This window comes from Pteropus alecto, unplaced genomic scaffold (assembly GCF_000325575.1).
Source record: "Pteropus alecto unplaced genomic scaffold, ASM32557v1 scaffold37, whole genome shotgun sequence".
In the NCBI taxonomy this organism is placed as follows: Eukaryota; Metazoa; Chordata; class Mammalia; order Chiroptera; family Pteropodidae; genus Pteropus; species Pteropus alecto.
This window is the reverse complement of record NW_006440605.1, coordinates 1,296,178-1,314,407: the sequence shown is the minus strand read 5'-3', so window position 1 is coordinate 1,314,407 and position 18,230 is coordinate 1,296,178. Positions and strand designations below refer to the sequence as shown.

Below are 18,230 nucleotides of genomic sequence, written 5' to 3'. Positions count from 1 at the left end.
TCTCCCCAGTACTCTCAAGTCCAGCTGCAGAGATAATACAAACACTCTTCTGTACAATGATGTATCAAGAACCAGGAACGGAAATAAAAGGAAAAGCTGACCAAACTCCTTCTCCACAACTGCCACATGAATTCAGGTAAATGTCAGAAAGTTTTATGACAGTCATTATGTTTGAGAAGGAGCAGATTTCTGCTCATGAGAAAAATGGGTTCGGCCATTTTTTTGGAGAAAGAGAGAGAGAGATTACAAGACCAGCCAAGTGAGAACTAGGTGATCATTGGTATAAACATACATGAGAATCTGTCAACAAGAAGGCAGTTAGGGAGGAGTCCCTGGGACACTTGGTTCTGAATATTTTATGCATGTACTCTTCTCCTTGCTTCTGTGGATGATATTGTAGTAAAACACCTGCCCTCATTTCCAAAGCATTAATTAAATTAAGGAAGTTTAATTACTTGGCTGGCATCAGTGTGGAATGATGGTTGACATGACACCCAAATATTTAAGATGGAAGTTCTGTCCACAAGAAGGGCAGAGAGACCAAGTGTGGCAGTGGGCTCCTGGTCAAGAAGGACCATGTCTGGGAGGAGGCTCAGGCACACTGCCTCCTAACTAGGCAAGGGCCATGAGTGGGATTGTCGCAGCTGACTCTTTACAGTCGCTATATCCCTGGGGATCAATATCCAAAGCTCCTCATTCAACAGACATTTTTAGAGTCCTTCTGATCCCTGGGCAATGGAAATCTTTACAGACTGAGACAATAGGAGAGTCTAATCTCTGACCCTCTTGGGTCAAGTATACGCTATGCAGGTTTCTCTACCTGTTCATGCTCACCTCCATTTTACATACCTTGGGCACAAGTACACATACTCCTTTGCTAATTATTATTAACAATTATGTATGCTTGTTAAAAAATTTATAAACAAAGGAATCTGTAAATAATTAATGATATCGGGAATCCTGATTCCAATTTGAAGTGCGAAAACATCATTTATAAAATCAAACATTTAGAGGTATTTCATCTTTAGAGTTACTGAGTGTTTCTTGCTCTTTACTTTCTGTTCTCCATATTTTACACAGCAGAATCTGATATCTTCTCTGTGATCAATTGTGACTGATCGATATAGACAGATTTTATACTCCCTTTTTGAACTTTCATAACCATCATTTACAATTTTCACACAATAGATTCAATGTACTTTTTTTTTCACTTTGGGAGACTTTGGATGGAATTATGGTTCTTCATTTTCAATCGTGTTGTAATAAAAATACAATGGCAGTTAATGGCAATAGAGTGCAATTTTGTCCATATCTTAGTAGGTTTCATTATATTTCATCCATAATTTAATAGACGTAGCTAATGTCCCATGTTAATATTCACCTAAATTTATTTCTTTAAGGACTTCAATATTTGCATGTGTTCAGTAATTTATTTTACACTTTAATTCTTTTAATATAAACTTTCTTAAGCTATATTTTAAAATATACTATTTGAAAATAAATTTACGACAAGATCGAATTATAATATCACTCTTCAGCATTTAACCCCAGTAAACTTCAAACATATAAGTAATGGGTAAAATATACAAAGACATAGCTGGACTCAAAAAAAAAGATAAAGTTTTCTATGTACCACAAACATAACATGATAGGTGGACTGGAACCAAGTGGCTCTATTGATTTATGTTCATAGTAAGTGGATAATTACTCTTTTGGGTAATGAAAATTAAAGAATTGAACTGGAACTGATCTTACAACACTCACAAAAGTCAACTCAGAATGACTTAAAGGCTTAATGTAAGAACTAAAACTATAAAACTCCTAGAAGAAAACATAAGGGGTCAGCTCCTTAACATTGGTTTTGGCAATGATTTTGTGGATTTGACACCAAAAAGGAAGATAACAAAGCAAAAATAAACAGGTGGGACTACTTCAAACTAAGAAGCCTCTCTTTTTAAAAGGAAATGGTCAATAAAATGAAAGAGAACCTATGGAATGAGTGAAAATCTTTTAAAATCACTTATCAAATAAGGGGTTAATATCCAAACTATATAAGGAACTCATATCACTCTATAGCAAAAATACAAATAATATGATTAAAAAATGGACAAAGAACTCATATAGACATTTTTTTAAAGAAGACATACAAATGGCCAACAGATACCTCAAAGATTTCTCAAAGTCACTCGACATCTGGAAAATGCAAATCAAAACCTCACACTTGTCAAAAAGATGAGATAACATGCTGGTAAAGATGTAAAGAAAAGGTAACTCTTGAACACCATAGTGGGATTGTTAGCTGGTACAACCACTATGGAAAATAGTAGAGCATTTTCTCACAAAATTAAAAATAGAACTACAATATAATCCAGCAATTACACCTCTGGGTATATATCCAAGGAAAATGAAAACAGAATATCAAAAAGATATTTGTACTCCATGTTCATTGCAGTGTTAGTCACCATAGCCAAGATATAGAAACGACTAAGTGTTTGTCAACAGAATAATCATTTCGCAATATATAAATGTATCAAATTAACACATTGTATACCTTATTTTACACAATGTTATACACAATTATATCTCAAAAAAGCTAGAAAAATTGATCAAACACTGGAAATCGAATACTGGCTGCATCAATCCAATTTCTGTTGCCATGGTTTTATTACATCCTCCTTTTCTCTGTCATTTCCACTTCTGTCTATCTTATATAAGCACACATGTGATTCTATTTAGGGCTTATGCAGTCAATCTGGGATAGCTCCTCCTCTACAGAGACCTTAATTCTAAGTAAAAAAATTCATCTTTTTATCAGGTAATAAAAATAAGTGACGGGACATTGAATATAGACATATTGTTTTAAGGGCCACTAATGAGCCCACTACAGAAATATCTTTGGTTGAACATGGAAAATTCTATATAATCAGCACAGGAGGCCTACATGCCACCACTGGGGCTGCCGCCATGATCCCTGAGAAGTTCCAGCACATTTTATGAGTGCTCAACACCAATATTGATGAGAAGTGGAAAACAGCCTTTGCCTTCACTGCAGTTAAGGGTATGGGGCAAAGATATGTTCATGTGGTGTTGTGGAAAGCAGATATCGATCCCACCAATGTGATGGCTGGAAAACTACTGTTTGGCTACCGCCCATGGGAACATAACGCTCTACCAATAAGCTTTCTGCTTCTGTACCCCCTACTTGCACCGACCTGTGGGTTGACAGTAAGTAAAAAGAAAAATAGACTTGTGTGTTCAAACAGGATGAAGAATAGGGGTTTAGGGCTTAAAAACCCTGTACCTCTACATTTTGGGGCTGCTTGATTTGGGGTCTGCATACCCCTGGCAGACCCAGCTGGCTGAATAAAGAATCAGTGAGTTTCCTATAACTCACTGATTTCTGGTGGTCCGTGTGTCTATCGGGGCCTGGTGGCTACAACAGCAAGAGGGAAGGAAAGATCACTGAGGATGAGGTGGAATGTGTGATCACCGTCGTGCAGCATCCATACCAGTTCAAGGTCCCAAGCTGGTTTTTGAACAGATAGAAGGATGCAAAAGATAGAAAGTACAGCCAGGTACTGGTCAATGGTCTGGACAACAAGCTCCGTGAAGACCTGGAGCAACAGAAGAAAATTCAGGCCCACAAAGGACTGGGCCACTTCTGGGGACTTTCAGGTCAGCACGCAGATACCCGGCTGCAGAGGACCCACTGTGGGTGTGCCCAAGAAGATATAAATCTGTAGGTCTTGTCTGTTAACAAATAGTATATACACTAAATAAATAAATGAATAAAATTCTATTTAATCATTCAAATCCTATTATGACATCTCCATCTGGCGCCACCACCTGGTGACTCTGAGGAGAACCAGTCCTAGGACAAGACAATACATGGAGGATTAAATAAATCTCTACTCTCCTGTTCCTATGCATTTCTTAGCCCTAAAGACCTTGCCATGAAAGCTAAATTCTCTTTATTGTCTGGGCCCGTTAGAGTTAGAGATTCTTTTCTTATCAGAACTGAAGGCTTCCTCACTGATGAAGTTCAAATATCTCACAATCTTCTCAAACCATCACTATATTCTAATTATGCAAATTTCATAGGTAATGAAACTGAGTATGGTAGCTGCTAATGTTTCTCAAAAGAATATGGTTTGCCAGTGAACAATCACATTAATGACTAGGTGAATAAAAGCTCAGCTCCCTTAATTCACTATAGGACTAAAATCAGTGAGGAACTGACACGACCCTACCATGGGGTCCAGTGGAAGCTAATCTTTAGGTATGATCACAGTCTTGTTTCAATACTTCACCTGTCTTGTTCATGTTCTGCAACTTTTCTTTTTCTGAGAGTGATAAAAAAAAAAAAAAGTAAATAAAACCCACTAAAACTAGAACCCTTGCCATAAGCTCTGTTTCTGTAGAACAGGAGCATTAAAAAAAAATGATTTTAGAAAATTGAAATCAAGTGTAAAACATCATAGAGCTAGACGAAAAGTAAAGTCAGATTTCAGTCCCAAGTTAAAATTAACTTTGTCATTATGGTGTCTAGACATTTTTAAAGAATTTGGTGATATAAGAATCAAACACTGTGGCTCGCCCAGGATTCCTATCTTTTTGCCTCATTCTAGAAACCATAGCCCAAAGTAAATGGCACAAAATCAGAAAAGAAGATATCCTACCAATTAGTTTCCTCAAGGCTCATTTCATGTCTGTTCCTCAGGCTGCAGATTAAAGGGGTTCATCATTTGAGGAACCACAATGTACATAACCGAAGCCACTGCAGTCTTCCTGGAAGAGTCAGTAATTGTAGATGTAATATATACTCCAAAAATGGTCCCATAGAACAAGGAGATGACTGAGAGGTGGGATCCCCAGGTGGAAAAAGCTTTAAGCTTTCACCTCACTGATGGCATTCTCGAAATGGAGGAGACCGTTTGAGTATAAGAGAAAATGATCCCACACAGAGGAATACCACCAAATAGGCTAGCCACAAAATATATCAGAAAGTTATTGATGAAGGTATCAGAACAGGCCAGCTTGATGACTTGAGCAAGCTCACAGAAGAAGTAATGGATTTCAAGTTCCCTGCAGAAGGACAGTCACAACACCATCAGACTGTGGAGCAGGGCAACCACAGTGCTAAGGAACAGTGAGAGTACAGTCAGCAGAACACAGAGACGAGGGTTCATGATAACCGTATACCTCAAGGGGTGACAAATGGCCATATAGCAGTCATAAGCCATTGCTGTAAGGAGAAAATTCTCAAATCCACCCAAAACCACAACAAAGCCAATCTGGATGAAGCAACCTATAAAAGTGATGCTCTGATTCTGTGCTTGTATGCTTACCAGCACCTCTGGGATGGTGATGGTGCTTATACAGATGTCAGTAAAGGACAGATTGCAGAGGAAGAAACACATGGGGGTGTGCAGGTGGGGGTCAGAGCTGACAGCCAGGACAATGAGCAGGTTTCCCAGAACAGTAGCCAGGTCAGGAACAGGCAGAATAGGAGGAGCTGTAGCTCTGGATCATCTGTCAATCCCAAAAGTAAGAATTCTAAAACATCTGTTTGGTTTCCAGGTTCCATGTTGTTGATGAATCTGATGGAAAAGATGAAGTGAAAATAAAATACAATGAATGGTCCCAGGGGTAGTAGCAGCATCAAAAAGGAACTTGATGGAAAAGTAAATTCTTGATACCTCTTCAGACTTACCGCTGATAAACTGTGAGGGTGATGGCCAGCAGCCTATGTTTTATCAAGCCCTCCAGATGAATTTCATATATGCTCAAGTTTGAGAACCAGTGTTTAAATAGAAACAAACAAACAAAAACCTCTATATATATCGTGAATCCAAGGAAATATTCAAATCTTTCCCTCTGCTATTTTTTCCTGCCATCATTACCTCTCACTCTTTCTGTTTCCTCTAATCCCTTATTGGCCCACATATTTATTAATCACCAGTTCTGTTCCCACCTTGCACAAGTGCTGAGACTGAAACAAAGAACAAGGCATGACATTTTCTTCAGAAATATTCCTGCCTTCAAACAAACAAAAAGATGAGAATAAAGTTATTTGATCTCTCTTGTAGAATATGGTCCCCAAAGTTTGGCATGCCCAGAATCATCTGAAGGGCTTCTCAAATTCCTGAAGAGTTAGACCATACAATCACTTCATTTATTTATAGGGAAACTTAGGAAAAGTGAGGTTATGTTGTGGACAAGAAGTACACAGTGCATGAGAAAGAGAAGATCTGAGTTCAGATCATCTGATTACTGAGAAGCCTCATGACCAATCACCTAAAAGCAACAAATGAACAGGACAAACAAACAGAGATTCATGGACATGGACAATGGACTAGTGGTTACCAGAGGGTAGGGAGTGGGGGAGTAGGGGGGAGGTAGATAGAGTAAAGGCAGTCAAATATAGGAGGATAAGGGGAGGGTGAAGTGGGTAAAGGGGATCAAAAATATGATAGTTGAAGGAAACTGGACTTTGGGTGGTAAACACACAATAGAATATATAGATGTCAAATTATAATGTACACCTGAAAATTATATAATTGTATTAACCAATGTTACTCCAATAAACTTAATTAAAAAAATTCCTTGCCTTCAAACAAACAAAAAGATGAGAATAAAGTTATTCGGTCTCTCTTGTAGAGTATGTTTCCCAAATTTTGGCATGCTCAGAATCATCCGAAGGGCTTGTCAAATTCCTGATGAGTTAGATCATATTATCAGCCACTTACCCAAGGGGACACAGGTAAAGTGACAGTATGTCATGGATTCATAGTATACGGAGGGTGGAAAAGACAAGGTTTGAGTACATGTTAACTGACTGCTGAGTTGACTGACCAATTGAGGCAAGATAGTTAGCCTCTCCCCATGCCCCCACCCCTCCAGGATATGGAAGTTCCCACTCCCCTCCAGGACGTGGTTGTGGAATTTCTCCCTTGTCCCTTACCAGTCCTCTCCTTATTCGATTTCAAGCACGAAACTCCAGCATGAGAAACAAGCCAAGCCCAGGAGACAAGATAGATGGCCTTGGGCCACCTCCTTCCCTCCAAGTAGCTACAAGGAAACAAGCCAAGACCTGGAGGCAGGCCGGACAGAAACAGGACACCCCCACACCCACGAAAACAAAAGCCCATGATTCAGACAGCTCAGGGCAGACTCTCTCTCTGATCTGCCCTCACTTTTCCTTTAAGTGTGTACTTTCACTTTAATAAAACTTGCACTTTCCTGCTCACTGTTTGTCATGTCCTTGAATTCTTTCTCCCGGCACAAGACAAGAACCTAATCACCAGAGTTCTGGGGTCAGGGCTTCCCCTTTGGAGCCCCATCAAGCTCTCCAGCATCACTATCACTCTTAGTGCCTCTGGATAAAAGAGAATTGGCGTTTCTAAACCATCATTCAGATTTCATAATCTCCCTTAAAAATTTTAATATATTTATCTTGAAAAATGCTCCAAATCTTTTCCTTTCCTACAAGGTATGTTCACCTCAAGGTAAGGTATATTACACTAGAAGTAGTATATAGCTAGTCATGGCATGATCTCAGTATGCACTCTACACCTGAGCATGGATTTAAACCTGCTGCCTCTAAACTTGGAGTTCATAAAACTCCCCCATGGAAACACTACTCATCTCCATTAGTGATTAATTCTAAGGGAGGCTGGGCATTCTCTATCTCATTCTAAAGAGATTTCTTCCCTTAAGGTGATACGTGGCCTATTACTTAATTAAAAACACAGCTAAGTAATGAAAGAATAGCCTCCCCCACAATAGATGAAAATAACAACAATTTTTGGTCCTCAGAGAACAGATAATTACAAAGTACGGCAGACTTATATGATACTTATAAGATAATTAAGTATCCCAACACAGCGTCCCTATAAAGTAGTGGTTCTCAGACAGAAGTGGCTGTGACAACCTTCATCGCTTGGTGTATCCCTTAGACTCAAACAATGAATTTAACCCAGACCAGCACTTGCTTTGTGAAAGAGGGAAATTATTCACCTATATGAAAATCTGCTGTTCTCATTCGTATCTCATTGTACATTTCACTCCTTACAAGGAAACAAGTGGGCAGGGCAATTTAGGTGAGACAATAGAAAGAGAAAATATTTGTAGGATGATAACTACAAATTTCAGGGGAAAGATTATGAACTGAAACTCTAGCTGGGAACATTTATCATGCAGAAAAGGAATAAAGGCATCATCAGTGATATCAACATTCATTTGAAAAGAACATATGATAAAATGCATAGCAATTAAAATGAATTAGATATACCAATAATGAAAATCTATAAGAGATATACTTTTGAAAGACATAAAATGTATATTATTAGAAAATCTTAAATATATTTTGAACCCTCACAAGTAATAGTCCATAATAAAAATAAACCTATGTAGGTTTATTTCATCATGGATTATTCCAAAGGTAAAAAATATAGAGATAACAATGAAAGACTGGTTACCCACCAGTTGACAGTGTGAAATTCACACACTTTGTCATCTTTGTTCTAGATGTTTTTATTGCAATAAATAATACAGGTACATATGGAGCCCCCACATCATGTATTTGCACAATCTTGATTCTTTTCCTTCCCTGGGAAACCATTACATGAATTTTATATATGTTATCTCCCTAAAATTTTTACTATACTTAGCATTATTGTTCCACAACTGATTGCATTATTTTGCATTTTAAAAGCTTTATATAAAAAATCATGTAATACATGTCTTTTATACTTGGCATTCTTTTGTAATTTATCTTTTCTTTATTGTTGATGTATTTGTCCTGCTTCATTAATTTCAATTATAATTAATTAAATTTAATTATGAGAATATTGCTTACTCATGTTTATTTCTCCATTCCTTGACTGATATACTTATGGTATATTCCTTATGGATAATGTCTTTTATCTTATATATGTTTATGAATACATATATCATATAAAGCGGTGTGAGGGGATTTCATCACATTGATGCTGTTGTCTCTCGAAAAGGGAGGGTGAAAACTGAGAGGCATACAAAAGGGAAGTCTTCTGTATATTATTTTGTTACTTTATAGAAAAACCCTGAAGTTAATATAGCAGAATGTCAACATTTGTTAATTCTGGAATGAGTTAAAGAGTGGTCAGAAGTTTTTTGATTTATTATACTATCCCTGCTGTTCTTATATAAAATACTTGATAATTTTATAGAGAAACAGGTATACTAGGTAGACAGCCCCAGGATCTTTCTGTGTCGCCACTCCCCCATCCCCCGCCCCGTGTTTTTACAGAGACAGATAATACACTCTTCTGTACAATGGCGTATCATAAAATCAGGAATGAGAATAAAAGCAAAAAGTGACCAAATCCCTTCCCCATAACTACCACAAGATTTCAAGTAAATGTCCGAAAGTTTTGTTAATCGTCATCATGTTTGAGAAGGGACAGATTTCTGCTCAGAAGAATAAAGAGTTATTCCATTTTCTGAAGAAAAATAGGAGAACAGCAGATTGGGAACTGGCTAAAGTTTGGTGCAAACGTACATGGGAACTTGTTAACAAGAAGATAGCTAGGCTGGAATTCCATGGGACACTAGGTTGTGATCATTTCATGCATGTACTCCACTCGACGCTTCCCCTGGATAAAATTGTAGTAAAACACCTGCCCTCATTTCCAAAACATTAACTGAGGGACTTTAATTACCTGGCTGGCATCAGTGTGAAATGATGCTTCACATGACACCTGGATATTAAGATGGAAGCTTTGTCTACAGGAAGGGCAGAGAGACCAAGTGTGGCAATGGGCTCCTGGTCATGGAGAAGGACCATGTCTGGGAGGAGGCTCAGGCACACTGCTTTCTGACTAGGGAAGGGCTATGAGTGAGGTCGTCACAGGCTGACTCTTTACAGTCGCTATATCCCTGGGGATCAATATCCAAAGCTCCTCATTAAACAAATATTTTTATTGTCATTCTGATCCCTGGGCACTGCAAATCCTTAAAGACCAATGCAAAGGAAGCAAGAACTTCACAATGGCTAATCCCTAACTCTGATAGGCCACGTGTTCACCATTTAGCTCTCTACACCTGTTCACACTGACCTCTGTTTCACATACCTTGAGCACAATTACATGCACTCCTTTGCTAATAAATTCTAGGATTTTTTATTAAAGTTTCAAACTAACGCATCTCTTTCTAATTAATGCTATTAGGAGGCTTGATTCCAATTTGAAGTGTGAAAACATTGTTTATGTATTAGTTATAAGTAGTTTTATATAAATATAGCTAAATATTCTACTTCATCATTTGAGTCATTTAATGTTTTCTGTACCTTAATTTCTGTTCTCTGTAATTTACACAGCAGAATCTGATCTAGTTTCTGTGATTAGTTGTGACTGAGATCAATGCAGAGAGAGTACATACTCCTTTTTTAGACTTTCACAACCAACTTTTCCAGTTTCCACAAAATAGATTCAATGGATATTTTGCTTCACTTTGGGAGACTTTTTTAATTAAATTGTGGTTCTTCATTTTAAATAGTGTTATGATAAAATGCAATGTCTCTGAATGGCCATAGTGTACAATTTTGACCATAAGTCAGAGAAATACAAATACTTCATGATTTCACTTATATGTGGAATCTAAAAAAAATCAAACTCATAAGAAGCAGAGAGTAGAATGCTAGTTGCCAGGGACTGAGAGGTGGAGGAAATGGAGAGATATTGGTCCAAGGACACAAACTTCCAGTTGTAAGATGAACAAGTTATAGGGCTCTAATGTACAGCATGGCAATTACAGTTAACAATACTGTATTGTGTACCTGAAAATTTCTTCCCTGTATCAAATCATCACATTATACACCTTAAATTTACACTATACAATAGATTATTTACACAGCTATATATCTCAATTAAGATGCAAAAAAGAATACCAACACCCAACAGTATTGCAATATTCTATCCCAATAATATCCTGCCTCTCCCTCAAGAAGAATCCAATATTCTGATTTTTTTAAGTCAGCATTTCCTGGATTTTCTTGGTAGCTTTTATACACTGCTTAAAAATAAAAATGAAAACAATTTAAATTTTCAGGGGTTAACCACTTAAAATTTAATTAAAAGGTATGTGTTCTCTTTGGTCTTGCTTCTTTCAAAATGCAGTAAAATGCTTACAAATTAAAATTAAGAAACAGAGGAAAATTTGACTGTAAAAGAGAATATGATATGGTGATGGAAGCAGAAATTGGTGAGATGTGCTTTGAAAATGGAAGAAGGGCCACGTGCCAGAAATACAGGTGGGCCAGTAGCTGCAAAAAAAAGGCAAGGAAAGAGATTCTCTCCTAAGACTCCAGGAGGAACCAGCCCTGACAACTCCTTGACTCGTGAAACTGATATCAGATTTCTGACTCCCACAACTGTAAGAGAATAAATTTGTGTGTGTGTGTGTGTGTGTGCGTGTGTGTGTGTGTTTTTAAAGATAAAATCATCATAGGTTAGAATAGGCCCTGAATCCAAATGACTGGTGTTCTTTTTTTTTCAATTACAGTTGACATTTGATATTATTTTATATTAGTTTCAGGTGTACAGCATAGTGGTTAGACAGATATATTTATGAAGTGATCCCCCTAGTTAGTCTAGTACACACCTGGCACCATACGTAGTTATTACAATATTATTGGCTGTATTCCCATGTATATTCACATGATTATTTTGTAACTTCTTAATCCCTTCACCTTTTCCACCCAGACCCCCAAAGCCCCTCCCATTTGGCAACCTTCAGTTTGTTTTCTGTGTTGTTGAGTCTATTTCTGTTTTGTTTTGTTTATTTTTGTCTTTTAAATTCTACATGTAAGTGAAATCATGTATTTGTCTTTCTCTATCTGACTTATTTCACTTAACATAATATCCTCTTGGTCCACCCATGTTGTCACAAATGGCAAAATTTCTTTTTTTTAATGGCTAGTAATATTCTATTGCAGAGATGTATCTGTTGATAGACACTGAGGTTGCTTCCATAGCTTGGCTATTGTAAATAATGCTGCAGCAAACATAAGGATACATATATCTGTTTGAATTAGAGTGCTAGATTTCTACAGATAAATACTCAGAAGTGGAATTGCTGGGTCATCTGGTAATTCTTTTTTTAATTTTTCGGTGAACCTCCATTATTCTGACAGGTGTGAGGTAGTATCTCATGGTTTTAATTTGCATTTCTCTGATGATTAGTGATGCTGAGCATCTTTTTATTTGTCTATTGGTCATCCGTATGTCCTCTTTGGAGAAATGTCTATTCGGGTCCTCTGCTCATTTTTTAATTGGATTGTTTGTTTGTTTGTTTGTTTTGATGTTGAGTTGTAGGAGTTCTTTATATATTTTGGATATTAATCCCTTATCTGATGTATCATTGGTGAATACCTTCTCCCATTTAGTAGGCTGTCTTTTCCTTTTGTTGATGGTTTCCTTTGCATTGCAAAAACTTCTTAGTTTGATGTAGTCCAATTTTTTCCTTTGATTTTCCTTGCCTGAGGGGGTGTGTGTGTGTGTGTATGTATGTATGTATATACGTATGTACATACATACATACACAGTACTAAGAGCAATATCAGAGAGTTTACTATGTTTTCTTCCAAGAGATTTATGATTTTTGGTCTTATATTTAAGTTTTTAAATCATTTTGAGTTTATTCTTGTATATGGTATAAGAAAGTGGTCTAGTTTCAATTTTTTGCATGTATCTGCTTAGTTTTCCCAACAGCATTTATTGAATAGACTTTCTTTACCCCAAGAATTATATCATGGTTTATGTCATAGAATTATGTCATAGATTAATTGACCATATAGACGTGGCTTTATTTCTGAGTTTCTGTTCTATTGATCTATGTGTCTGTTTCTATGCCAGTACCATGCTGCTTTGATTACTATAGCCTTGTAGTATAGTTTGATATCAGGTAGTATGATACCTCCAACTTTGTTTTTCCTCAAGATTGCTATGGCTATTCAGGGTCTTTTGTGGTTCCATGTAAATTTTAGGATTGTTCACTCTAGTCCTGTGAAAAATGGCATTGGTGTTTTGATAGGGATTGCATTGAATCTATAAATGGCTTTGGGTAGTATGGGCATTTTAATAATGTTAATTCTTCCTACCCATGAGCATGATATATGCTTCCATTTATTTGTATCATCTTTAATTTCTTTCTTCCGTGTCTTATAATTTTCCAAATATAAGACTTTTATCTCCTTGGTTAAATTTATTTGTAGGTATCTTATTGTTTTTGATGCAATTGTAAATTAGATTGTTTCCTTAATTTCTCTCTCTGTATAGAAATGCCAATGATTTTTGAATATTAATTTTGTATCTTTCTACTTCAATTTATTATTTTTAATCCTTTTGGGGGAACTCTTCAGGTTCTCTCTATATAGTATTATGTCATCTGCAAATAATGACAATGTTACTTCTTCCTTTCCAAGTCGGATGCATTTTATCTTTCTTGTCTGATTGCTGAAGATTGGACTTCCAATACTATGTTGAACAAAAGTGGAGAAAGTGGACATCTTTGTCATGTTCCTGATCTTAAAAAAATGACTTTAGCTTTTTTCTGTTGAGTACGATGTTAACTGTGGGTTTGTCATATATGGTCCTTATTATGTTGAAGTGTGTTCCCTCTATTTCCACTTTGCTGAGAGTTTTTTTTATCATAAATGGATGCTGGACTCTGTTGAGAGTTTTTTTTATCATAAATGCTTTTTCTGCATCTATTGATATGATCATATGATTTTTATTCTTCATTTTAAGTGGTGTATCACATTATTTGATTGTGAATATTGAACCAATGTTGCATCTCCCAAATAAATCCAACTTGGTTATGGTATATGATTGTTTTAATATATTGCTGAATTAAATTTGGTAATATATCTTTGAGAGTGTTTACATCTCTGTCTAGCAGGAATATTGGCCTATAATATTTTTTGCAGTGTGTTTGTCTGATTTTGGAATCAAGGTAATGTTGGCCTTATAAAATGAACTTGGAAGACTTCCCTCCTCTTCAATTTTCTTTGAAATAGTTTTGAGAAAGATAGATGTTAATTCTTCTTAGAATTAACATTTGCTGAAATTTCCCTGTGAAGACATCTGGTCCAGGACTTTTGTTTGGGGGGAGTTTTTTTTATTACTGACTCAATTTTGTTAGTTGTTTTTGTTCTGTATAGTTTATCTGCTTCTTGATTCCATCTTGGAAGACTGTATATTTCTAGAAATCTATCCATTTCTTCCAGGATGTCCAATTTGTTGGCATATAATTGTTCATAGAATTTTCTTGTAATTCTTCGTATCTTTGTGGTATCATCTGTCACATCTCTTTAATTTCTGATTTTATTTATTTGGGTCCTCTCTCTTCTTTTCTTGATGAGTCTGGTTAAAAGTTTATCAGTTTTGTTTATCTTTTCAAAGAACCAGCTCTTGGTTTTATTAACTTTTTCTATCGATTTTTTAGACTCCTTTTCAGTTCTGATCTCAATTTCCTTCCTCCTATTTCCTTTGCCCTTTGTTTGCTCTTCTTTTTCTAGTCATTTAAGTAGAAGGTTAGATTGTTCATTTGAGCTTTTTCTTGTTTCTTGATGTAGGCCTGTATTGCTCTGAATTTCCCTCTTAGGACTGCTTTGGCTGTGTCCCATAAATTTTGTGTCATTGTGTTTTCATTTTTATTTGTCTTGATTTCTTCCTTGATTTCATTGTTAATCCACTTATTGTTTAATAATGTATTATTTAACCTCCGTGTGTTTGTTTTTCAGTTTTCTTCTTGTAGTTGAATTCTAGTTTCATTCCGTTGTGATTAGAGAAATGTTTGATATGATTTCAAACTTCTTAATTTGTTGAGACTTATTTTGTGGCCCAACATGTGGTCTATCTTAGAAAATGTTCCATATGCATTTGAAAAGAGTATATATTCTGCTGCTTCAGGATGAAATGTTCTAAAATATCAATTAAATTTACATGACCTAAAATGTCATTTAAAGTTGCTGTTACCTTGTTTTTCTATCTAGACAACCATTGATGTCAATGTGGTGTTAAGTTCCCTACTATGACTGTATTACTATTGATCTCTCTTTTTATATTAAGTGTTCTTGCATTGAGTACATAAATGTTCACAAGTGTTATATCCTCTGTTAGATTAATCTCTTTATCTTTATGAAAAGTCTTTCATTGTCTTTGTTTTAAAGTTTATTTTGTCTAAGTATTGCTACCCCAACTTTTTGTTCATTTTTATTTGCATGAAATAAATAGTCTGTGCATGTCTTTCAGTCTGAAATGGGTTTCTTGCAGGCAGCATCTGTATGGATCTTGTTTTCTTACCCATTCACCTACCCTATGTCTTTGATTGGAGCACTTAATCCATTTAAATTTAAAGTAATTATTGATATATATGTAGAAATTGACATTTTATTATTCATATTTTTGATTTTTTCTTCTCAACTGATGAACTTCTTCAGCTTTTTCTTGTCTGTGAAGCTCTTTATTTCTTCTTTGATTCTAAATAATAGCCTTGCTGGGTAAAGTAACTTTGGTTGTAGATACTTCCTTTTCATTACTTTGAATGTTTTGTGCTGATGCCTTCCGTCCTGCAAAGTTTCTGTTGAGAGAAATCAGCTGACAGTCTTATGGGATCCTCAGTGTATGTAACTATTGTATGTAGTTTTTCTATTGCTGCTTTTATGATTCTCTTTTTGTCTTTAACCTTCAGTATTTTAATTATAATCTGTTTTGGTGTAAGCCTCTTTGAATTCATCATGTTTGAAATGTTCTGGGCTTCCTGGGTTTCTATGTCTATTTCCTTCCTCAGGTTAGGAAAGTTTTCAGTAATTATTTTTTAAATAGGTTCTCAATTCCTTGCTGTCTCTCTTCTTCTGTTACCCCTATGAGAGAAGCAGGTGGAGAGAATTGGATGATGAATACCTAGCTTTGAGGGCTCAAGGAATCAGCCATCCTGAATTTTTCCCTTCTATAGTCTTGGTCTCAGGATTTACAGTTTCCTAGGATCCAAATAACAATAAAAATGTTTCTCTAATGAGGTACTTTGAATTTGAAACCCCCAGGGAAGCAGAGACTACAAATAGTCTCTCTGTTACCACCTCACTCAACAGTCCTGCCTAGTCAGAAAGCAACAGCTGAGCCTCCTCCCAGAGATGATGCCCCTTACCCAAAAACTCAATCTCTCTGCCCTTCTCAGAGACAGATCTTCTGTTTTCATCATTCAATACCCAGAGAAAATGTTAGGTATCATCCCACAATGATGCTAGCCAGATGATCTAAAGTCCCTTAAACATTGCTTTGGGCATGAGAGTAGCTGTTTACTTCCGTTTCATCCCTGCATATCTGTGAGGAGACTCCATGCCTAAGAGGATCAATACTAAGTCCCCTGTGCGACTCATACCTGTTTGTCATCTTGATGTGTTCTTTTGTACAGCTGCAATGATACACAGCTCTTGTTCTGCTAGTCTTCTACTCTATATATGCAATAGCAGAAAACATTTTTCCCTTGAACCTAAATTCTCCCCTTCTCAAACATGATGACTGATATAAAATTCTCTGATGTTTACTTGCATTTTTGTGGTGATGAAGGGGAGAGGTATTAGCTTCCCCTTAACCCCCATACATCTTCCTACAGAAGAGCTTGGTGTTACCTTTGTCGCCTGACTGTGAGGACTCGGGAGAAAGAAGTGCACACCCAAACAAAAACAGCAAGCTTCTTCTTTTCTCTATTTGTTCAACTTTATAAAACTACTGGATTTTTTTAATTTACTTTTTTTATTTGTGTTTATTTATTTTTAAAATTTTTTATAGTGATATTGGTTAACAAAATCCAATACGTTTCAGCTGTGCACTTTGACAGTAAGGCATATATATATTTACAATGTGTGTTCACCACCCATAGTTAGATTGCTTTCTGTCACCACACATTTGACCCCTTTTACCCCATCTACCTCCCCTCTCCCCACTCCACCTACTCTCTGGTAGCCACTAGTCTATAGTCCATGTCCATGAGGTTCTGTTTGTTTTTCCTGTTCATTTGTTGCTTTTAGGTTTATATCCCACATCTAAGTGATATCATGTGGTTTTCAACTTTTTCTGTTTGGATTATTTCGCTTAGCATGATTATCTCAAGGTCCATCCATGTTGTCACAAATGGCAGTATTTCATCTCTTCTTATGGCTGAGTAATATTCCATGTAAATATGTACCCCAGCTTCTTTAGCCAATCATCTATCATAGGACACTTTGGTTGCTTCAATGTCCTGACTTCTGTGAATAAGCTGCTATGAACATTGGTGTGCAAATATCTGTTTAGATATAGGTTTTCAAGTCTTAGGGGTAAATACCCAGTAGAGGGATTACTGCATCATACAGTAGATCAATTCTTAGTATTTTGAAAAACCTCCATACTGTTTTCCATAGTGGCTGCACCAATTTGCAGTCCCATTTGTATGTCCTCTAGGGAAAAGTGTCTGTTCAGATCCTTGGCCTATTTTTTGATCGGATTGTTTGTTTTGTTGTTGTTGTTGTTGTCGTTGTTTAATTGTAGGAGTTCTTTGTATATTTTGGATATTAGGCCCTTAAGGAGGCGTTGCTTGGAAATATATTTTCCCATTCGGATGGTTCTCTCTTTACCTTGGTGACAGTTTCTATCGCTGAGTAGCAGCTTTTTAGTTTGATGTAGTCCCATTCATTTATTTTAGCTTTTACTTCCCTCACCTTTGAGGTTAAATTCATAAAATCCTCTTTAAATCCAAGGTCCTTGAGTTTAGTAACTATGGTTTCGTCTATGCATTTTATTGTTTGAGGTCTTCTTTTCAGGTCTTTATTCCATTTTGAATTAATTTTGGTGTGTGGTTATAGACAACTGTCTAGTTTCCTTCTTTTGCGGGTTGCTTTCTAGTATTCTCAACACCATTTATCGAAGAAGCCTTCCTTTCTCTACTGTGTGGTTTTGGCTTTTTTGTTGAAAATTATTTGCCCATATAAATGTGGGTTTAGTTCTGGACTCAATTCTGTTCCAACTGGTCTGTGTGTCTGTTTTGCAGCCAATACCATGCTATTTTGATTACTGTTGCTTTGTAGTATAATTTGAAATCAGGTAGAGTGATGCCTCCTGCCTCATTATTTTTTCTCAATATGGCTTTGGCAATTCGGATCTTTTGTGCTTCCATACAAATCTGATGATTTTTTGTTCTTTTTGTTAAAA

At 36.3% G+C, this 18,230-nt stretch overlaps 2 pseudogenes; one reads left to right on the top strand and one right to left on the bottom strand.

The window, feature by feature from the left end:
- Positions 1 to 2,964: 2,964 nt before the first annotated feature.
- On the top strand, positions 2,965 to 3,735 carry LOC102880100 (annotated as a pseudogene).
- Positions 3,736 to 4,619: 884 nt separating this feature from the next.
- On the bottom strand, positions 4,620 to 5,608 carry LOC107196045 (annotated as a pseudogene).
- Positions 5,609 to 18,230: the final 12,622 nt, after the last annotated feature.